Raw genomic sequence first — 24,042 nt, forward strand, 5'->3', positions numbered from 1 at the left:
GGCCTATCCAAATTAGTGTCTGACACATTCTGGGGAAAAAAAACAACATAAATGAAGGTCCTTTTCATTCCTCCAACGTCAACACTCGATCCCGAGGGCACAAAGGTACATTCTGCCACTTGTTATTAATCTTCTTACCCTAAGTAAATGCCACAGAACATCCAGAAGGCAAGATCACAATGAAGTTTCAACAGAAGGAGAGAACCAAAGTAGTTTGATGTATTATGTGGGAAGGATCCTGAGGGCAGAGATACTGTGTGCCAGTTCTATTGCATTCTCCCAAGCGCTTCGTGTATAGCGCTTTATACAGAATATTTGTGTGTCTCTGTTGTGTTTTAATGTTTCATCACTCCTTATGTGTCGCTCTCCAGTTCCTTCTCCCCACTCACGTTCTTAGATTGTGAGCCCATTGAGGGATAAGGATCACGTTTAATCCCCACCTGCGCATTCCCTCCACTGCTTAGCCCGGTGGTCCTCACATAGTAAGTGCTTAATGAATACTATTACAACCACTGTACTAAGTGCTTAGTACAGTGCTCTGCACACAGTAAGCACTCAATAAATATAACCGAATGAATGAACCACTGCTCCAGGGATACACTCAATAGATACCATTAATTTCACGACCGGTGTTGAAGAATAGTTCCAAAAGAAAATGCTAATAGGAAAAGGAAGTGGAACTAAATGTTGAAGAATCACCACACATTGTGGGTTTCACCAGAGCTCCTCTAGGAAATGAGGAGAGTGAAGATGGCGACTCCAGGAACAGCTCTTCGGGGAACAAGGCATCATCTGGCCATCCCCAAGTTCATGAAACTACAATAACCTTCACGGTCCGGAGGCTCTGGGTTAACAGATCACTGGGTGGCGACGCCTAGCCTTGATAGAAGGCTCCAGGGCAGAGAGAGAAGAGTGCCATCACCATGTTTTCTCATTTCTGGGGATCAGATCTAAGAGTTGTAGGATTCTGCAACTTTTGTAGGATTCTGCAACTTTCTCCCTCCTCCCAATAGTTCAGCTCCTCGCTCACTACTGCATATCACTGCATGCATTTGATAAGGGTTTTCTGTAAGGTCCACATTAGCCAAGCCGGGCAGTGTGCCATTTCAGACAGCAGGGATGCAGTGAACAATGTGGGCAAATGAGCCTTCTGCCCACAGAGTGCCCTCAGATGTCCCAGAGCAGACACGCCAGCACATACCGTGATGCTCCACACGATAAGTATCTCCGGCTAACTGGTCCTTAATAAAAGGCCTAAATCCCGGAAGGCCAAAAACCAAACCAAACCTCTCTCCTCTTATTCAAACAACACAACAGCTCCGTCTCAGGGGCTATTCCTTGACATTCTGAAATCTGGGCCAAGGGACCCGGGATGATTGTCAAGATGCTCAAAGAAATAACATCACATTTGGTGAGCACTAGACTCAAGATCAATCATATTTCCTGAGCGCTTACTATGAACAGAACACTGTACTAAGCGCTCGGGAGTATACAATGCAACAGAATTAGACATGTTCTCTGCCCATAATGAACTTACAGTCTAGAGGGGGAGACGGGCACTATATGAAAAGATAAGAAATGTATGTTGGATAATTTAAAGATATGTACCTAAGTGCTGTGGGGTTGGGGGTGGGAAGAATACTAAATGTCCAAAAGTCACAGATTAAAGTGCACTGATGACGCAGAAGGGAGAGTAATTGGGGAAGGCCTCTTGAAGGTGTGACCTTAATAATGCTTTGAAGATGGAGAGAGTGGTGGTCTGGCATTTATGGAGAGGAAGAGAATTCCAGGATAGGAGGATGTGGGAAAGGGGATGGTGGTAAGATCAACAAGATCAGGGCACAGTGAGTAAGCTGGCGCTAGAGGAACGGAGTGTGCGGGCTGGGCTGTAGCGGATTAGTGAGGTGAAGGGGCAAGTTGATTGAATCCTTTAAAGCTGATGTAAGGAGTTTCTGTTTGATGCAGAGGTGGCTGAGCAGTCATTGGAGGTTCTTGAGGAATGCGGCGACATGGTCTGAACGTTTTTGTTGATAAATGATCCGTGTACCAGAGTGAAGTATGGATTGGAGTGGGGAGAGACAGGAGGCAGACGCAGGAGTCAGCGAGAAGGCAGAGTAGTCAAGGAGGGATGGGATAAGAGCTAGGTCGAGAAGGATCAAAGAGATATCCACATTTAGGTTGGAAGCAACCTTGGGACTGCAGTCAGAGATCCCAGCTTCTCCAAACCCCGAGTTTACTGGCCAAGATAGATGAGATTGTGAAGAATGAGCCAACAGCCACCGTTTCCTGAGTCAATGCTCAGAAACAATGGAGACTGAGGAGCACCAGTATGTTCCTGCTGTCTGGCTCTGGGGAAGTGGGAGGGAATCGAGAAGAGCCGATTCCATATCTGGATGAGAGCGGAGCCGCACTGCTCTCCAGATGCCCCGCAGGCACCCGTCATCCCTCTCCGGGGGAAGAGGAGTCGTGATGAGCTGGGGCTGTGAGTAGAGGTGAAGGAGGATGAGTCACAGTGAGCCTACTTTGTCACTCAAGCTCTAAGGGCTGCCTTCAGGGACGACAGGGCCCAGGAAAGGCAAAGAGATCGGGAGAAGTCCCCTGGCATGGCTACCAGATTGGAGAAGGACGGGGTGGGCAAAGGAAAGGAAAGCTACAACCTGGTCAAACCAAGGGGCATCCACTGTCCCTCACCGGAATCACGCAGCATTCTGTGCTGCTTGTTTATAGGAAGGAAACCCACAATCCTGGCAATTCGTTTTGCACTGGCATGACTGACTGACTGACTGATTGGCACCCTCTAGATGCTCTCATAGAAGAAAAGGAACTGGGTTCGTTGTAGAGCAACGAACTGGGTGACTTGAGGGTACACTTATGCATGCTTTCCCAGCACTTAGTAATAAAATAATTATGGTATTTGCTAAGCACTTACTCTGTGCTAAGCACTGTTCCAAGCACTGGGGTAGATACAAGATAATCACGTTGTCCCACATGGGGCTCACAGTCTTAATCCCCAATTTACAGATGAGGTAAATGAGGCTCAGAGAAGTTAAATGGCTTGCCCAAGGTCACACAGCAGACAAGTGGCAGAGTCGGCATTAGAACCCACAACCTCTGACTCCCAAGCCCATGCTCCTTCCAGTAAGCCTTGCTGATTCTCCAAAGCACTTAATAAATACTATTACTAATACTCCTAATATTCGCTCAACTGCTAGAGTAGGAAGGGCCGAATACATCCTTCTCTAGTCTGTGAGTTTATTGTGGGCAGGGACTGTCTCTCTTTATTGCTGAATTGTACTTTCCCAAGCGCTAAGTACAGTGCTCTGCACACAGTAAGCCCTTAATAAACACTATTGAATTGAATGAATGAATGAATGAATGAATGAATATCCAAAATAAAACTTTTGGGAAAACAAATTCCGGGAGGCTAAAAACCTCAATCAATCGATATTATTTATTTTACGGTATACTTGTGTTTCATGATAGTTAAGCACTTGCTATGTGCCAGGCACTGCACTAAGCACTGGGATCGACATAAGACAATCAAGTGGACACAGCTCCATGTGGGGCTCACATTCTTAATCCCCATTTTACAAATGAAGCAACTGAGACCCACAGAATTTAGTTGCCATTGTTTTTACGAGATGTTTTTCCCCTTGACTCTGTTTACTGCCATTGTTCTTGTCTGTCCGTCTCCCCCGATTAGACTGTAAGCCCGTCAAACGGCAGGGACCGTCTCTATCTGTTGCCGACTTGTTCATCCCAAGCGCTTAGTACAGTGCTCTGCACATAGTAAGCGCTCAATAAATACTATTGAATGAAATGAATGAATGAAAAGTTAAGTGACTTGTCCAAGGTCACAAAGCAGGCAAGTGACAGAGCCAGCATTAGAACCCAGGTCCTTCTGACTCCAGGGCTCGTGCTCTAACCACTAGACCACAATGCTTCTCAGTAAATAATATCATTTATTGAGCTTGGCCTACTGGGTGGAGAGCGCCATTCTAAGTGGTTAGACTGTGAGTACGAAGGGAGACAGGGATTGTGACCAATCTGACGATGTTGAATCTACACCAGGATATAGTACAGTGCTTGGCACATAGTAAGGGCTTAACGAATACCGTCATTATTAGGATCCCTGCCCTCAAGGAGCTTACAGACAGCACGGGAGACAGACACTGAAATAAATTACACAGAGGAGGAAAAACTAGTGTATAAAGACCTGTACATAAATGTTACTATGGGTAAGGGGGATTGTGAGGACTGAAGTGCTTAGGTGGCAAGGAGGTAATAATAATAATGAAGATGATGACATCTGCTAGGGGTAACTATGTGTCAGGCATTGTACTAAGCACTGGGGTGGACACAGTCCATGTCCCATGTGGGGCTCACAGTCTCAATCTCCATTTTACAGATGAGGGAACTGAGGCACAGAAAACTGAAGTGACTTGTCCTAGGTCACACAGCAGACAAAGTGGAGGAGCTAGGATTAGATCCTATGACCTTCTGAAATGACAGCTGAAGGGAAGGAGAAAAAAAGTTAATCAGGGAAGGCTTCCTGGAAGAGAAAGGCTTTCAAAGGTTTCTGACGATGGGGGAGAGCAGTGGCCTGCAGAATGTGAAGAGGAAAGGAGTTCCAGTTAGGAGAGAAAACTAACCTCTGTGTAAAGTATCCAGTACACCATATGGGCTTTCAAGAAATAAGTAGGAATAACAGCGATTAAAAGACCACCTCAAATCCCAGCTAAAAATCCTACCTCTTTCTAGGGAGATGAGTTTGAAGTTCAAGTCATCTTAGGGAACTAATGATGAAAATGATAATAATTGTGATATTTGTTAAGTGCTTACTACGTGCCAAGCACTGTACTAATCAACCAATGGTATTTACTGAGTGCTTATCGTGTACAGAGCACAGTAGTAAGCACTTGGGAGAGAACAACCGAGTTGGTAGACACGATCTCTGTCCACTGTACTAAGTGTTGGAGTCAACACAGGACAGACCTGTCTTTTAAAGGGCAGCAGTAAGATGATTTTTTCACGCAGATTTCTCTGCCTGGTGAAAAAAAAAATTTGTCTTCGCTCTGCTATTGTGCTCCCTTGAATCCTCACTACAGTGCTCTGCACAAAGGAAGCGCTCAATAAATACTATCGATTGACTGCTTGTGGGCCTCAGTGACACTCTCAGTATAACTGTCACGCCAATCTTTTTTTCCCATGGCATTTGCCAGGCACTGTACTAAGCACTGGGGTAAATACAAGCTAATCAGATTGTACCCAATCCCTGTTCCACTTAAGGCTCACAATCTTAATCCTCATCTTACAGATGAGAAAACTGAGGCACAAAGAAGTTAAGTGACTTGCCCAAGGTCACACAGACATGTTGCAGGCTCTTGTTCTATATACTAGGTCACATTGCTTCTCATCTTTTGCAAGCAAGAAGATCTGGTCACCATAACTCCTATTAAAGATTCTCCCCTTCAAAAAAGCAGTGGCTATGTAACTTATGACCATAAGAAACCCCAACCATGAAATACTTTCCCCTCAGAAATGTCTTTCCCTGTAGCCTAAGCCTCACTCAACTTTCACTAAAACAGTCCCAGCGTGAGGTGGCCTGACAACCTCCTAGGAAGTTTGCTAGTCACCCTACCCCAGGCCCCCTTGAATAAAGAATGGTCTGCTCAGTATTAACATTGCCTAAGGCACTGCTGGCAGAGCTTTGAGCCTGGGCATGGGATCCTTCGCAGTAAATCCTGTCCATTCCTTCCACCTCGTCTGTCAATCAATGGTATTTATGGAGCACTTACTGTGTGCAGAGAACTGTACTAAGTGTACAGTACAACACAGTTGGGAGTTATTAGTCTACGGGGGAGACAGTCATCTGAACAAATTACTAGGGGGAGAATTTTAGGGTATATGGCTATGTACCTAAGTGGTGTGGGACTGGGCTGAGTATAAAGTAATTAAGTCTAATGTCAAGTTCTTAGGACAGAGAGACACTTTCTTAGAACTGGAGAGATCCCCAACTCTTGCATATCCTAAAGGCCGACAAGAGAAGGAAAATTTCCTTTTTCCATTTCTGCCTACCCATATTTTGAAATTCACCCATTTTCTGCTGGCCTCTGCTGGGGTGTTTGGCCAAAACTCGTCTACGTTCCTACCATGTGGTGACCTCTCACCGATGGACAAACACTGAAATAGCAAATACAGCAAATGCAGCACAGTGTTCTGCACACACTGAGCACTCAATAAATATGACTGACTGACTGATTTTGCTCTATCCCTGGCCATCTTCTAGCTACAAGAAAAAGGGAAGAAATCATGCAGAAGAGCATGTCGTGAGACGACTCCAGACCCCACGGCTTGGCTCACCTTTAATGTTGGGAGTTCCCCTCGCCTCTCACCTCAGCTCTGTTCCCAGTTAGCCTGGGAAAGATCTCTTATGGGGTGGCCTTGATCACCACAGTGGAAGGTTTGAATAAGACGCCAAAGGAATCGTAAAGTCCTCTTGCATTCACGCACGCTAGACGATGAGGCCATTCCCTAGTCAATCGTATTTATTGAGAACTCACTGTTTGCAGAGCACTGAATTAAGCACTTGGGAGAGTATGACGGACACATTCCCTGCTCACAATCAACTTACAGTCTATAGGGGGAGTGGAAGTTCCCTGGGGCTGCCGCCTTTGGCATACGTATATCTGCAGTGTGCTGTGACAGAGTTCAACACTCCTCCCTTTTTCATTGCCAACTTACTGGCGTCTTGGGGAGCCAATTCTCCATTTCAAATCATCTGCGACCCACGTGAGGCCTCGCTCTTCAAACATCGGCTCCTTCGGGCCCTCCTCCCGCTCACAAAGCAAAGTGCACTTGCCCTAAGCCAAGAAGGGCTGGGTCTCCTTGGCAGAAAGTCCTGGCCCACACAGCCACCCAGACCAGGCACCGGGAAAGCGGGCCAACAGGAGAGGGAGCCAATTAGAGAGCGAGCGCACGCGGCCATTTCACACGTCCGCCGGGTTCCAGTGCTGGATTGAACTCTGATCCCAGCTGCCACTGCCGTGCTGATGCTAGGCCCAGCCTCACGGGAACGACACCACCAGCGTCGCGCCAGAGTTCACAGCCGCTCGACGGTGGGTGGACCTCTCTCCTTGATGACAGAGCATGGATCAGGAGAGTTTCCACAAGTCAGCCTTTCCCTCCTTCCCCCTTTCAAGTTGGCCATCCTTGCCCAACTCGCCTGAAAGGACATTGTTGCCACACTCAAAATGAGGGGATTTGGGGACACCGCGGTACTGAAAGTTTCAAACGTCCCGGGGCCACATCTTTACCTCATCTGACTCAGCTTTCAGTGCGGGATGGACGCTTGTTGGCTGTGAAACCCTCAACCCGAGGTCACAAACTGGGTCAGATGCAGAGCACCCACGGAAGGACGTTCCACCAGAATCATTAAGTTCCCATTCCACACAGACTCCACTTTCCATTTCCAACATTTTCTAATTCTTCTGACACACGGCGGGATGGGATGCGGGGTGGGGGAGGAGAGGGGAGGCGGGCAACGATTTTGACCCAACTCCCGAGGTACACAGGAGACCACCCAGACCGTGACTGTCTCCTGGGTGGCGAGAAGGCACATGCAGCCACCTCCACCTAGCCAGCCACAGGCAGGGTCAGTCGGCAACCCCTATTCACTGCTGATTTGGGGGTTGCCGACTACATCACCCAGGCTGGCTCAGAGCCAGGACCAGATGTGGCCCAAAGGTTGGATTAAACCGCTTGGCTGACCAGAGCCAGCTCAGATCCTTAAAAAAACCCCAATGGGTATTTTAAGGTTAACAGCAGGCTAACAGTGGACAGTTCGGAGGAAAGGACAGATTTGCCCAGGATAACCGCCTACTTTAGTACTTGAACTGTTCTGGATGCCAAAATGTCCCCTTTCCTAAAGCACTTGAAAGAAGTCTCTGATATACGGCAGAATTGTTCAAAAGACAACCAAACTGAAATGGTGGCAGCCCCAGCTGTTTCTATGGTAGCTTTCAGAATTTAAATAACATTTTGACAGTAGAGACGGCTTAAAGTTTAAGAACATGCCGTAGATTCCTCCAGTTCGGGCTTTTTTGATGATTGCAGGTTTTTTAAAAGTCTCGTAAAATGTCTGTTTAAAAGTCAGTATCTCACCTTCGGTGAGGGGCTGGGGGGAGGGAAGAGAAGGATGGCTGGAACTTCAGGTCCTAAAAATACCTAGAATTTGCCAGCCTGCCATATCCTTTCCTTCCCGAGCTGTTCAAGGGAGCACAATACACGATAAAACTGTATGCAAATATGTCCCACTTTTCTACTGAAGTCTGCCTTGTCTTCCTCTTGAGCTACTGCTGTTTTCTCCATCTGACAACATGCAGCATACCGCTTTACCCACAATGCACTCTCTCTGTTTCTGTCACACACGCACGCACACACACGAGTCTCAGTCTGGAAAGCACCTACACACACGCGTGCGTGCACACACACAACACACCCCCCCCCCCCCATATAACACATACACACTTTGCCCACACCGAGGCCCCTCACCCCCCCACTCCTCCCCCCACCCGCCCACCCAAAGAAACCAACTTACCCACAAGTTACATTTCATTCAAACTAGTGCTCTTCTTCTCCCCCTCCTCTCTGTCTCTCTCCTCCCTCTCTCTTCTGTTGCAGGAAAAAGGCCACATATGCTGAGAACACTTCCAGGCAGAAATCATCTAGTGCAGAACAAAGACTCAAGGGCAGCCTTAATCTCAGCACAAGGCAGCCAGGAGCTATTTTCAAGTGCGCGCTCTCTCTCCTTCTCTCTTTCTCTCTCTCTCTCTCTCTCTCCCCCTCTGAGGGCACCCTGCTCGCTCTCTCTCCCTCTCTCTTTTCTCTTTGCCTGTCCAGCTACTGCACAACACACATCAATTATTCATTGCTTGTCTCCGGGTTTCCAGGCAAAACCAATCACAGATGGAGTCTTGCTAATGGGCTGCTGCTGTAGTTGCCAACAGGCTGTTTGTGCTCAGGCGACAATCCTCCAGAGACAATAAAGGGAATCGGGTTAAGCTTTAAAACTTCACACATCCGCGAACAGACCTAAACCAGAGAGATAGATGGAAGCATCCACACAGCAGGGCTCGGGGAGTAGTACATCTTCTCCGCAGAACGTGCCACGAGGGGTGTTTAAGCCTTCTGGAAAAAAAGGAGGTGGTGGGGTGGGTGGCTTTTAAAGAAAAATCAGACACTTGGAGAGAAAGAGAGGAAGAAAAAAAAAATCTCACCTCGGCTCTGTGTTACTGATACGGATGGCTCTCTCTGTCTCTCTAGTGATCCATCTTTTTGCTCTCCCCAGCACGCGAGCCTCCTCTCACACACCCTCCCCTCTCTCTCACACACGTTCACAGGCAGACAGCCACTTGCCAGAAGCGAGAGAGAAAAAGAGAGAGAGGGAGAGAGGGGGAGAGGGAGGAAGAGAGAGAGAAATTGAGGCAGCTCACATTTCAAACTTGCAAGCAGGGGTGGTGTGTATTGCAGCAGGACAGGGCTTGGCTCTCTGGCTCCCAGCCAGGATACTAAAATAAAACCCCTCAATCAATTAATTGGAAACAACACTTGTTTGAGTGTGTATAACAAATCATTACAGCTGGGGCATAGGGGGTGGCAGAAGAAGTCTTTGGATTCGGTAAACCCAGCCCACTTGCCCCCTCCAACCCCCCTCCCCCCGTTGAGAATGCCGCTGACTAAATCCATCCAACTCGTCATGCTAATTAGTGTCCAGAGGAAGCAAGGCTGGTGGCTTCCTCTCTGAAGACACATCAGCCTCTTGGGGGAGGGAGGAGAAGAGAGGGAAGGGGGGGACGGGGGATGGGAGAAGTTTTCTCTGATGCCGAATCCTGAAAGATGCTAGAGGAGGGGGATGAGTATCTGTGGCTATACAGCAGGAGTGACTGGCAGCTGAGAGATGGCAGAAAGCCCTGGTACCCACCCCCACCCCTCCTGGCTACTATTCATTTCCTCCCTCCTTCCACTCCCCCTCACCCCCACCTCTTTAGAGGCTGCTACCTGGCCAGGGTTTATTCTCCACTTGGTGCATATGTGTGGGGGCGAGTGACCAAAAACGACTTGGCTGACGTGAGCTCCTGCTGACATTTGAAATTGGTGCCCAGATGCCATGGGGGAATCAATGTCTTCATCAGGTTGCGCGAGTGGAGTATCGTGTCAATCCCTGGCAAGAGACTCTCCAGCCTGAAACTCCCTTCAGGATGTCACCCACCTTCTCTCTACCCTTCTGCACCATGCCTCCGTCCCGCCACCCACAGATTTATTCATGCACACCAATTTTTAGTCACACACACAAGACCCGGCCCTTCTCTCACAAATAGTACCCAGCCCCCTTCTCTCTCACTCTCTAACACACACATGAGAACACACACACACACACACAATACCCAGCCTCTATCACTCCCCCACAGTACTCAGTCCCTCACTCTCACACACACAAAGATACACACACACACTCACTACTCAGCTGCTCATTCTCTCGCAGACACACAGTACTCAGCCCCTCTCTCAAACATGCAAGGATACCCAGCCCCTCACTCTCACGTGCGCATGGGTACCCAGCCCCCCCCCCCCCCATCACACAGTGCCTGGCCCCCCTCTCCCTCTCACATGGTTACCTTCCCAACACACACACACACACACACACACACACACACGGTATCCAGCCCCTCTCTCTCTCTTATTCAGTACCCAGCCTTCAACTCTTTCTTACTCAGTACCCACCAACCTCTTCTCTCTTTCTCTCTCTCTCACACAAACACACACACACACAGTACCCATCCCCTCTCTCTCTTACTTGGTACCTGGCCCCTCTTTCTTTCCCTCATATGGTACCCAGGCTCTCTCTCTCCCATGGTACCCCATCTCCCCACCCCACAATGCCTGTCCCTCTCTCTCTCTCTCTCCCTCCCACAGCATCTGGCCTCTCTCCCTCACAGGGGTATCTTTCTCTCTCTCTCTCTCACACACGGTACCTGGCCACTCTTCTTTCTCATGTTACCTGGCCTCACTCTCTCTCACACACAGTACCTGGCCTCTCTCTCACACACAATACCCAAACTTCTCTCTCTCCCTCTCTCTCTCATACAGTACCCGGCCACACTCTCAGAATACCCAGCCTCTCTCTCACACACACATACACATAAACACACATACACAGTACCCAGCCTCTCTCTGACATATACACAGTACCCAGCCTCTCTTGCACATACAACCTCCCCAATTCCCACCCTTTCTCTCTCTCACACACACACGAAGAACCCAGACTGTCTCACAGGCACAAACCCACAGTACCCAGCCTCTCTCTCTCACACCCACATACACCCACAGTACCCAGCCCTCCTCTCACACAGTACCCAGCCTCTCGCTCATATATTCTCATTCTCTCTCTCTCTCGAAAGACCATGTGATATATTTCTGCTTCAGAGGGAAAAGCAGCACTTCAGCTGCAGCAGGCCCAGGGAACAGCCACCTCCTTCCTGACCCAGCATCCTGTGGTAAACTGGCCACTTCCTTCCCCAGCGGAACTCCCCTCCTAGCAGCATGGAGCCAGGCTGGCTGGGGAACCTGCAGCTCTCCCGCCAAGACTTCCCCTTCTCGTGCCCCTGCAAGGCAGTGGATTCTGAAGGAAAAAAGAAGATAGCCATCTGGGAAGCCACTGTCCCAGACCCCCCCCGGGTATTCTCTCCTGGCGATCGAAAAATAGTAATTTTGCCTAGCCCATCTCTGCTCCTTCCACAGACCAACCACTCCTCCCTCCTCTTCCTCATGAGCCCCAGCACCTGGCCACCTCTCAGGGTGAGACTATGGATGGTCCTTAAGACATCCGGGTGCCTGCCTGCCCGACTGCTGCCGGAAGTGGTTTAGACAAATCACTTGTCTCAATATGATGTACTTAGTCCATGTTTGACATCAGTCTTCAGTAGGGTCCTAATCCCACCCTACTCCACTTGAAATGTCACTTTTCATATTGACCTTCTGAGTTGCAGTTATCATAAGCTTTCCCACAGGCACTCTTGTTTAACGGATTAATCCATATCTCACACACAATCTGCTGCATTTTGGACACAGAATCTGCTGCATTTTGGATGAAGCCCAACTTCTTATAGGAGAGGTTAATTTAAAAACCTCCTTGCCTCCTTCTGTTCAGTAAACTCTTTCCCTGGACATGCTCCTTGCTATGGTTAGAGGTGATTGTTTAAATATACTCCACTTGCCATGGGTCAAATATTCCCACCAGAAAAGTTACCTGAAGCCAGGTGAGTTAGTAAAAACAAGGAGTAATAATTGTGGCATTTGTTAAGCACTTACTATGTATCAAGCATTGTACTAATCATTGAGGTGGAAACAAGGCAGTCAGGTCAGATTTAGTTCCTGTCAGACTGTGAGCCTCAGGTGGGACAGGGACTGTGTCTGACCGGATTATCTTGTATCTACCCCAACACATTATTGTTACGGTATTTGTTAAGCGCTTACTATATGCCAAGCACTGTTCCAAGCACTGGGGAAGATACAGGGTAATCAGGTTGTCCCACGTGGGGCTCACAGTTTTAATCCCCATTTTTCAGATGAGGCAACTGAGGCACAGAGAAGTTAAATGGCTTGTCTAAGGTCACAAATTAGACAAGTGGCAGAGCTGGGATTAGAACCCATGTCCTCTGAATTCCAAGCCTGTGTTCTTTCCAGAAAGCCATGCTGCTTCTCTTAGTTGAGTGCTTGGCATATAGTGTTTCAATAGGATCATTATCACTATTATTACATGGGGCTCAAACTCTAAGAAGGAGGGAGAGCATATATTGAATCCTCATTTTACAAGTGAGGAAACTGAGGCACGGAGAGGTTAAGTGATTTACCCGAGGTCACACAACAGACAAGTGCTGGAGCCGGGTTTAGAATCAAGGTCCTTTTCACTCCCAGGCCCATGGTCCATCCACTAGGCCATGCTGCTTCTCAAATATTTGAATACTATATTATCAGTAATTATTGCAATGTCTATCTCCCCCACTACAGTGTAAACTCCTTGTGAGCAGGAAATAATAATAATGATATTTATGAAGTGCTTACTATGTGCTGTACTAAGTGCTGGTGTTCGATACAAAATAATCAGGCCACAGGATTTCCCAATCTATCCAGAGGGTTTTGGGGTGGGGAGGAGGAAAGACACAAAATGAAGCCAGAGTGTAAGAGACGAAAAATTTAAATTCTGCCCATTTAGTGACCGAATCAAAGCAAAGTGACCAACTTTGCGAAAATCCCTTGCATCGGACAAATCACTTCCTCACCCACCCCCGCACCACTCTTCCTCAAGCCTTGTATCAACTGCCAGTAAGGTAAGTCACTTAATTCACACCTAAGTGAACCTTATATTTCCCAGTATTCCCCAGCTCTGGGATAAGGGCTAGGCAGAAGGAATGGAGGGGAAAAAACTGAAAGAGGAAAAAATTGAATGGGGAAAAGGCAAAAAGAAGCCCCTTCATGACGACTGCTTGTGAAACACTAATAATGCAAGGATCAATAGCCTTATGGATTTTTTTTTCTCACTCTTCCTTACAGTCAGTTGAGCTGGAAGAAGCTGCGATAAATCACAGAACTGCATTCCAGTTAGACGGCAGAGACACACTCTGATAGATCCTTTAACTCGGCAAGGAGAGCCCTTGGTGCATAACCCACCGTTGCAGGACCAGACCAACTCATTCTGGGGAAAGAACGGCGATCAGCAAGAAAGAAGATCCTCCCCCAACCGTGGCTCGATCCTGTCCCGGTCCAACTGCACCTCAGAGTCCTCACCAAAGCAAATCGAGACCTTATCCTTGAGGGCTCGCTTCTGCCAGGCCCCTCCGTTTGGGGAAGGGAACCTGTAGATGATGAGGATGATGATGGTAGTATTTGTAGAGCGCTTACTAGATGACAGACACTGTACTAAGCACTGGGTTGGATACATGCAAATAAGGCTGAACACAGTCCCTGTTCCCAGATTTTCACATCACTGCAGACAATACCATTACCCTCCCTGTCTCACAAACCCGTTACCTAGCCATTATTCTCGAGTCATCTCTCTCACTCACCCCGCATATTCGGTCTGCCACCAAAACCTATCGGTTATACCTTTACAACATCTCTAGAATCTGCCCCTTCCTCTCCATCCAAACTGCTACTGTGCTTCTTCAAGTGTACATCTTATCCTGCCTTGAATTCTGCATCAGCCTCCTCACTGACCTCCTTCCCTCAGTCTCTCTCTCTCCAGTCTATGCTCTACTCTACTGTGAGGATCTTTTTTTTTTTAAACCCTCTCATTTCGCATCCTCCCACTCCTCAAGAACCTCCAATGGTTACCCATCCAACTCTACATCAATGAGAAACTATTTACCAACCGCTTTAAGGCACTCAATCAGCTCTCACCCTCCTACCTTACCTTGCTGAGCTCCTACTACAAACAGATCCATGTTCTTCGCTCCTCTAACATCAGCCTGCTCATTGTATCTCAACTTTAATAATAATAATGTTGGTATTTGTTAAGCGCTTACTATGTGCCGAGCACTGTTCTAAGCGCTGGGGTAGACATAGGGGAATCAGGTTGTCCCACGTGGGGCTCACAGTCTTAATCCCCATTTTACAGATGAGGTAACCGAGGCACAGAGAAGTTAAGTGACTTGCCCACAGTCACACAGCCAACAAGTGGCAGAGCTGGGATTCGAACTCATGAGCCCTGACTCCAAAGCCCATGCTCTTTCCACTGAGCCACGCTGCTTCTCCAATAATATAATAATAATATTAATTAATTTATTATTTCATATTAATTTATATTTATATAACATTATTTATTATTAATTTATATTTATATTAATTTATTTATTAATTTATAATAATGTTGGTATTTGTTAAGCACTTACTATGTGCAGAGCACTGTTCTAAGCGCTGGGGTAGATACAGGGTAATCAGGTTGTCCCACGTGAGGTTCACAGTTAATCCCCATTTTACAGATGAGGTAACTGAGGCACAGAGAAGTGAAGTGACTTGCCCATTTAGTGTAGCCACGGATGTCATTTAACTGTTCCATGCCTCAGTTTCTCCCAAGCCCGTGCTCTTTCCACTGAACCACATTGCTTTATCAATCCTGAACCCTGACCCCTTGCCCATGCTCCAAGCCAATGCTTGCCCAGAAGCAGCATGGCTTAGTAGGAATCAGAGGTCATGGGCTCTAATAATAATGTTGGTATTTGTTAAGCGCTTACTATGTGCCGAACACTGTTCTAAGCGCTGGGGTAGACACAGGGGAATCAGGTTGTCCCATGTGGGGCTCACAGTCTTAATCCCCATTTTACAGATGAGGTAACCGAGGCACAGAGAAGTTAAGTGACTTGCCCACAGTCACACAGCTGACAAGTGGCAAAGCTGGGATTTGAACTCATGACCTCTGACTCCAAAGCCCGTGCTCTTTCCACTGAGCCACGCTGCTTCTCCACGCTGCTTCTAATCCTGGCTCCACCACTTGTCAGCCATGTGACTTTGGGCAAGACACTTAACTTCTCTGTGCCTCAGTTACCTCAACTGTAAAATGAAGATTAAGACTGTTGTATCTACCCCAGCACTTAAAAGAGTGCTTGGCACATAGTAAGCGCTTAACAAATACCATCATTATCATTATTACTATGCCCGCCTCTGGCCTGGAACTCTCTGCCCCCTCCTACAGGAAGACCACCACTCTCCCCATCTTCAAAGCCCCACTAAAATCATATCTCCTCCAAGAAGCCTTCCCTGACTAATCCTTCAGGTCATCGGCATCATCATCGATGGTATTCAGCAAGCACTTACTATGTGCATAACACCATATCAAACACTTGAGAGAGTACAGTACAACAGAGTTGTAGACACATTCCCTGCCCACAATGAGCTAACAGTCTAGAGGGTGAGAAAGAAATTAATTTAGAGAACTATACTAAAACTCTTAGGAGGCAGTGGGAGACTGAATATGCGGGCCAAATGATAGAGATGACTCGAAGACAATGCCAAAGTTACAGGTTTGTGAGACAGGGAGGTAGGTAGAGTAGGCAGACATGATTACTGCCCACAAGGACCTTACTTTCTCAAGCGGGAGACAGACATTAAAATAAATTACAGATCTGTACATAAGTGCTGTGGGGCAAATACCCAAATACCTACAGGATACAAATTCAAGCATATAGGCAATGCGGAAGGGGAAAGGAATAGAGCAGATGAGGACTTAGTTGGGGAAGGAAGGCCTCTTGGATAAAATGGGAGTTTACTAAGGCTTTGAAGATGGGCAGAGTTAGCAGTCTGATGGATATGAAGGGGCAGGGTGGTCCGGGACAGCGGGAGGACACAGCCAAGGGATCAACAGCAATATAGAAGGGGTCAAAGTACAGTGCGTATTTTGGTGTTAGAGGAGCAAAATGTTGTAGTAGGAAATCAGCGAGGTAACATCGGATGGGGTGAGCTGATTGAGTGTCTTAGAGACTATGGTAAGGCATTTCTGTTTGACGCGAAGATGGGTGGGTTACAATGGACGTTTTTGAGGAAGGGGGGAACATGGGCTGAAATTTTTTTTAAGGAAAAAAATGATCTGGTCAACAGGGTGAAGTAAGGACCGGAGTGGGAAGAACTAGGAGGCAAGGAGGCCAGCAAGGCGACTCATGCAATAGTGAAGACGGTATATCGTAAGAGCTTGGAACAGTTCAGTCAACTATAAGGAAGAGTAAGAAAAAAAATCCACGAGGCTACTGATCCTTGCATTCTAGGTGTTTTCCAAGTACTCATTATGAAGAGGCTTCTTTTGCTTTTTCCCTTTCAGTTTTTTCCCTCCATTTCTTCTACCTAGCCATTATCCCAGGACTGGGGAATACCAGTAAATATAAAGTTCACTTAGGTGTGAACTAAGTGACTTAGCCTACTGGTAGCTGAATCAAGTAGCAGTTTGGATGGAGATTTTAGGAGGAACTTAATGGGAGAGCAGCTGTGGTCTGTCTGCTCTAGGGAGGGAGTTCTGAAACAGGGGAACAGCATGAAGAAGGAAACGGAGGCGGGAGAGTGGAGAGCGGAGTATGGCTAGCAGGTGAACTTTAGCTCCCAGGAGAAAGAAATCTCATGAATATAATGTGGCTTTCCTATTCACATCCCTCTTGTGGTGTTGGATAGAATGATAGTGGGTAAAAAAATGTGCAAGGCTGCATAGCAGCTCTTTCGAGGAGAAGAGGAACAATGAAGCCTGTTCTAGAGAAGCAATGTGGCCTATTGGATAGAGCACAGGTCTGGGAGTCAGAAGGACCTGGATCCTAATCTCAGCTCTGCCATTTATCTGTTGTATGACCTTGGGAATGTCATTTCACTTTTCTGGGCCTCAGTTCCCTCATCTGTAAAATGGGAATTAAGACTGTGAGTTTAAGGCTATCGTTAAAAAAAAAAAACAACCAAGCCCCAGAGCCCTTTTGTTTCTTCTCAGAAACCCAGGTCTCAGGGAGATTCCAGTCCTTACTCACTCCGGGAGGGTTATCCAGACTGGCTGATGACTGACATTACTTTGAGTCTTATGAAAGGTGAATGAATCAAACTATGGATGGATATCAATCGATGTAAGCGTCTTATGGGCTGGCAACGTGTTTACCAACTCGGAGATATTGAATCTGGTCTCACAAGTGCTTAGCATAGTCCTCTGCACAAAGGAAGCATTCGATAAATTGACTGATCGAGGAATTTTATTTTCTAAATGCTTGCCTCTGGGACTACCCCAACTTCTACCCCTCAATTCACACTGATGAAGATTCCACAATTTTTTAAGCTATTTAGAATTTGGAAAAGATGCAGGTGGGTGAAATGCTTGGCGTTTTATGATAACAATTTTAAAAACGGCGACCAACACCAGTTTCTACCTTTAGTAGTTATTCGAATACCTATTAGGTTGGGAATAAGTCAGAGCTCCAGGCTTTCTGCCTTTACTATTAGGACACAGTCAGCAACCTTGGCTAAAATGATTTCATTTGCTATACTCTTCTGCAACATGAGCTGTTTTCAAGATGTACAGGCAACATTATAGGGAAGGCAGACCACTTGACAATCCTTGGTAGGGTGGGAGACTTGTGACAACATTTTTGCCCCATTGAGAACCTTCTTTTTCTTATTAGCTGAGATTCCCACCGGAACATCTTTCAGTGAAACACAAACACCTGCAAATCACTCTCCTCTCCAAAATTGAACAGTGAAGAAAACAAAAAGGAGAAGAAACCTGAAAACAAGAGGGATTAGATTTATACTGCTGGATGGAAACAGGCCGGGCCTGGGAGTCAGAGGACCTGGGATTAATCCAGCTCTGCCACTTTCTGGCTGTGTAGCCATGGATAAGTCATTTAACTGTTCCATGCCTCAGTTTCTTCATGTGTAAAAGGGGGATGAAATGCCCGTTCTCCTTCCTTCTTAGACTGTCAGCCCCATGTGGGACAGGGATGGTGTCTGACCTGATGGGGTTGTAACTACCCCAGTGCTCGGCAAATTGTAGGCACTTAACAGACCTTATCATCATCATCATTGTTATTGTTTTTACTGTATTAGTTCCAACAGAAGCCTCGTTGGTGCCATGTGAAAACCAGACCAGAGCAGTTGAATCAGGGGGCTTATTTCTGTTTTCTTGCCCACCTCAATGTTTGCCAGTCCTGTTGAACACCCAGTTATTGTGGATTGTTCTAGGGAGTGAGATCCAGTGACGAGAAGGTTGAAGGAGGCCCAGGACACTACTCTCCATCTTCAAAGCACTACTAAAATTATATATCCCCCAGGAAGCCTTCCCTGATTAATCTATCATCTCCACACCGTACTTCTCTCCCTGTGGCATCTTCTATGCATTTGAGTCCTTAACCCCTCTACCCTTTCGCCACAGCACTTATGTACACGCCATTATACTATTTTAATGTCTGTCTCCCCCACTCAATTATAGTAAGCTTCTCGAAGGCAGAGATTGGGTCTACTTACTTTATTGAATTCTCTCAAGCACTCAATGCCAACAGTTGCTTTAATTGTGACTCTCTCATTGTTTCAGAGAGTGAGATCCACTTTTTAAAATGGTATTTGTTAAGCACTTACTATGTGCCAGGCTTGTACTAAGCACTGGGGTAGATAACAAGGTAATCAGGTTTGACACAGTCTATGTTTCACTTGGAGCTCACAGTCTTAGTCCCCATTTTACTGAGTTACAAAGAAGTTAAGTGACATGCCCAAGGTCACACAGGAGACAAATGGCAGAGCCGGGATTAGAAGACAAATCCTTCTGACTCCCAGGCCTGTGCTCTATCCACTAGGCCACCCCTCTCCCAGTCCCACAAAACTTATGTACACATCTGTAAATTATTTATTTATATTAATGTCTGTCTCCCCTTCAGATTAAGTCCATTGTGGGAAGGGAATGTGTCTGCTAAATAGTTATACTGTACCCGCCCAAGAGCTCAGTACAGTGCTCTGCACAGTTAGCTCTCAATAAATACAACTGACTGACCGACCGCTTCTCAATGAAGCGAGGTTGAGGGAAGGCTGATAGTCCTGATCTGAATCTTGTTAATCTGGAATAAAATCCCACATCAGCAGGAGATTCAATTTGATGTAGGCTTGGGGGCTTCCTTGCAGACAGCCTTCAGTTTGTCCTCTGGATCGCTACCGATGCCAGTATAGAGTAAGGCTTTGGTGAATTCTGAACCCATCCTTACTGAAGGATAATAATAATATTAATGATGATGGTATTTGTTAAGTGCTTACTATGTGTCAAAAACTGTTCTAAGCACTGGAATAGATAGAAGGTAATCAGGTTCTCCCATGTGGGGCTCACGTTCTTAATCCCCATTTTATAGATGAGATAACTCAGGCACAGAGAAGTTAAGTGATTTCCCCAAAGTCACATAGCTGACAAGTGGCAGAGCCGGGATTAGAACCCATTTGTTCATTCAATAGTATTTATTGAGCGCTTACTATGTGCAGAGCACTGTACTAAGCGCTTGGAATGTACAAATCGGTAACCGATAGAGACAGTCCCTGCCCTTTGACGGGCTTACAGTTTAATCGGGGGAGACGGACAGACAAAAACAATAGCAATAAATGGAATCAAGGGGATGAACATCTCATTAAAACAATAGCAAATAAACAGAATCAAGGTGATGCATATCTCATTAACAAAATAATAGAAACAAGGTGATGTACATCTGATTAACACCCATGACCTCTGACTCCCAAGCCCATGCTCTTTCCAGACTGGCAGGGCTACTTTTAGTCTAGGACTGCAGTGACAGGAGACTTATAGGAGGGGTGGCTGTCCCAGAGGAGATCCGTGTGGGACAGGGACTGTGTCTGATCTGCTTGTCTGCTTGAGAAGCAGCGTGGCTCAGTGGAAAGAGCACGGGCTTGGGAGTCAGAGGTCATGAGTTCGAATCCCGGCTCTGCCGCTTGTCAGCTGTGTGACTGTGGGCAAGTCACTTCACTTCTCTGTGCCTCAGTTACCTCATCTGTAAAATGGGGATTATCTGTGAGCCTCACGTGGGACAACCTGATCACCCTGTATCTACCCCAGCGCTTAGAACAGTGCTTGGCACATAGTAAGCGCTTAATAAATACCAACATTATTATTATGATCTGATTATTTTATATCCATCTCACCGCTTAGTACAGTGCTTGGCATGACGATTAGTATTATTGGCCAATTGTTAAAGCAATTTTGCCTGTGGCCCACAGTATCTATGGAAAGCAGGGCAGCTTCAACTTTTTTTTAAAAATGGTAAATGTCTACTATGTGCGTGGCCCTGTACTAAGCACTGGAGTCAATACAAGATATTCACAAGATAATCAGGTTAATCACAGTCCCTTTCCCACATTGGGCTCACAGTCTCAATCCCCATTTTACACACGAGGTGACTGAGGTACGGAGAAGTTAAGTGACTTGCCCAAGGTACACAACAGACAAGTCATGGAGTTGGGATTAGAACCCGGGTCCTCTGACTCCCAGACCCAGGCTCTTTCGGTAGGCTTTGCTGCTCCCTGTTAACTAAGTCATTAAAGACTACTGCTAATATTACTACTGATAATAATAATTATGGTGTTAAGCACTTACCATGTGAGTGCTGTTCTAAGTGATGGGGTGGATACAAGTTAATCAGGTTGGACACAGTCCCTGTACCACATGGGACTCACACTCTTAATCCCCATTTCACAGATGAGATAGTGAAGTGTCTTGCCCAAGGTCAGGCTACAGCAGACATCTGGCAGAGCCGGGATTAAAACCCAGGTCCTTCCGACTCCCAGGCCTGTGCTCTCCCACTAAGCCACGCTGTTTCTCTGCAGGGTGAGAATAGGGCATATAGTTGGGCGGGAGTGGTGGGGTGAGTCAATCAATCAATGCTATTTACTGAGTGCTTACCATGTGCAGAGCACTACACTAAGCACTTCGGAGAGAACAATACGAGAGTCGGAAAAACCCTCCCTGACCACAGAGAGTTTACAGCTGAGTGTGTGTAGCGGGGGTAGAACGGGCCCAGAGAACATCTTGTCATCTTCCTAGCCCAGGACTCAGATACATTTTTAACCTGATTCCAACTTCTACATCCTGGACCAGGGGAGTCATGATTCTTGGAGACAAGCTCCAACAGGAAAACTGTAGAGAGTATTACTTTTCAAAATCCAGGGGAGTGAATATCAGGCCAACTTGTGAACATCCAGAAGTATCGTACCCAAATTTATTCCTAAAAGCAATAAAACCAGTGAACTGCTAAGCCATGGAAACTCAATCTGAATCTTGTATTTTGTTGCTTACAAAAAAACAAACAAAAATCCGGGAAGAAATCAGTGGGAAAAAATTAATTAGGAGTCTTCTCCCCATTCTCGGCTCCTCCCATTGCTCTCCCATTCCTTTTCACAAAACAAGGGCTTCCTTTTTGAATGACAGTAAAAACTATTTAGGGCTGAGCCTTCCCTGCCCATTAATTAAATAATTAAGGCTCGACATGAAAACATGTCAATATCATGGCTAGCTCCGGAAGCCATTTGTCACAGTTTTGAAAAGTTCATCTCCTGAGCTCCACGCTAATACCCAGAAGGCTGCATCGAGGAGCCCCTAAATGATTTTCTGACAGGATTCCTGCCCTCGGCTTTCCAGGCTAGAGGTCTGGACCATTAGAGAGACATCATGTTCTCCAGCCTGAGGCTGAGAAGGGCAGGCCCTCTCCTTCTGTCCACTTGCAAACTCTCTGCTCCTTCAGGAGAGATCCAAAGCATTCTTTGCACCTGCCAGTCACCAGCATCAACCGGCACTGAAAAGCTGATAGAATTGTCCTTAAAAGCTACTGCTTCGCAAGTCCCAACGTCACACAGGTACAAATGCTCACCGATCACAGCGATAATCAAAGCGCAAAGCAGCAACGTGGCCCGGATCAAAGCTGAACATACTTCAGACTCCGCCTGTCTGGGATCTTGCAGCTTTATGGTTTTCGTCTTTCAAACTGTCACGCTTGAGCTCTCTGCAATCATTCATTCATTCGATAGCATTTATTGAGCGCTTACTATGTGCAGAGCACTGGACTAAGCGCTTGGAATGTACAAATCGGTAACAGATAGAGACAGTCCCTGCCCTTTGACCGGTTTACAGTCTAATCGGGGGAGACGGACAGACAAGATCCAATCTGAATAGCTGAGCAGAGCTGCCTGAAGGCAACCACCTAAACTCGCGTTTGGGCTTGGATTCTTTGAAGAGGCTGCATACACTTGGTTTTTAAAATTTGGCTCACACAGTTTCCCTGTAAAGATGAAGAGTTACTCTAGGAGAGCTCAAGGAGAGCAAGAAAGCTCACCCAGAATTACCGGTTGTCCAGAAATGATGATAATGATAATAATAATGAAGGCATTTATTAAGCTCTTACTATATGCCAAGCACTGTACTAAACACTGGGGTGGATACAAGCAAATTGAGATAGACACAGTCCCTGTCCCTTGTGGGGCTCATAATCTCAATCCCCATTTTACAGATAACTGAGGCACAGAGAAATTACGTGATTTGCTCAAGATCACGCAGCAGACAAGTGGCAGAGCCGCGATTAGGGTGGCTGGAGAGGTAATAATGATAATAATGTTGGTATTTGTTAAGCTCTTACTATGTGCAGAGCACTGTTCTAAGCGCTGGGGGAGACACGGGGGAATCAGGTTGTTCCACATGGGGCTCACAGTCTTAATCCCCATTTTAATAATGTTGGTATTTGTTAAGTGCTTACTATGTGCAGAGCACTGTTCTAAGCGCTGGGGTAAACACAGGGGAATCAGGTTGTCCCACGTGGGGCTCACAGTCTTCATCCCCATTTTACAGATGAGGGAACTGAGGCCCAGAGAAGTTAAGTGACTCGCCCACAGTCACACAGCTGACAAGTGGCAGAGCTGGGATTCTAACTCATGACCTCTGACTCCAAAGCCCACGCTCTTTCCACCGAGCCACGCTGCGTGCCACACCCTTTCCCAAAAGGAGAAATCAAGGCACAGATGAGCGGCATAGAAAGTGGGCTCAATGCACGGCCACGGAAGGGATCAGGGCCATGGGCCGAGCCATTTCAGGGAAGGGCCGTGGTCAAATATCACTCCTGAGCACCTTCACAACAACACATTCAGCACTTTACAGTTACACACAGAGGAGACTCCTTCCTTTACGGAGTAGGGCAGGAGCCATCTGCTTCCACAAATGAAAGCCTCTTCCCTGCTGTGTCAGTAGCTTCCTGGCACTTTAGCCGCAAAAGGCTGGGCAGGCTGAATGTGCTTAATCTCAGTCCGAATCCCCCTATGATTCGTTACAGCCCAGGCCGCTGGCGAACCTAAACCCTGGGTATGGGCGAGGAGCAGTTGGGCCTTTTCCACATACCTGGGGGTTGTCCGAGGTGCTTTCATGATTCAATCATATTTATTGAGCACTTACTGGGCACAGAGCACTGTCTAAGCGCATGGGAGAGTATGACAGAATTGGAA

General features: G+C 46.8%; 1 protein-coding gene across 8 annotated transcripts in view; it reads right to left on the reverse strand.

Moving 5' to 3' along the window:
- ZMIZ1 (zinc finger MIZ-type containing 1) overlaps window positions 1–24,042 on the reverse strand; it is a 485,263-nt gene that overhangs the window by 121,277 nt on the left and 339,944 nt on the right. Inside the window, exon 1 of one of the 8 annotated variants that reach the window (XM_029061655.2) lies at window positions 9,279–9,533. The exons of 6 other annotated variants lie outside the window; for them this stretch is intronic. The gene's annotated coding sequence lies outside the window, so the exon portion shown is untranslated. Of the gene's footprint in view, window positions 1–8,599; window positions 8,792–9,278; window positions 9,534–24,042 lie in introns of those variants that run through there. One more of the 8 variants, XM_029061654.2, reaches the window with a different exon arrangement.

This window comes from Ornithorhynchus anatinus, chromosome 3 (assembly GCF_004115215.2).
Source record: "Ornithorhynchus anatinus isolate Pmale09 chromosome 3, mOrnAna1.pri.v4, whole genome shotgun sequence".
NCBI classification, from domain to species: domain Eukaryota; kingdom Metazoa; phylum Chordata; class Mammalia; order Monotremata; family Ornithorhynchidae; genus Ornithorhynchus; species Ornithorhynchus anatinus.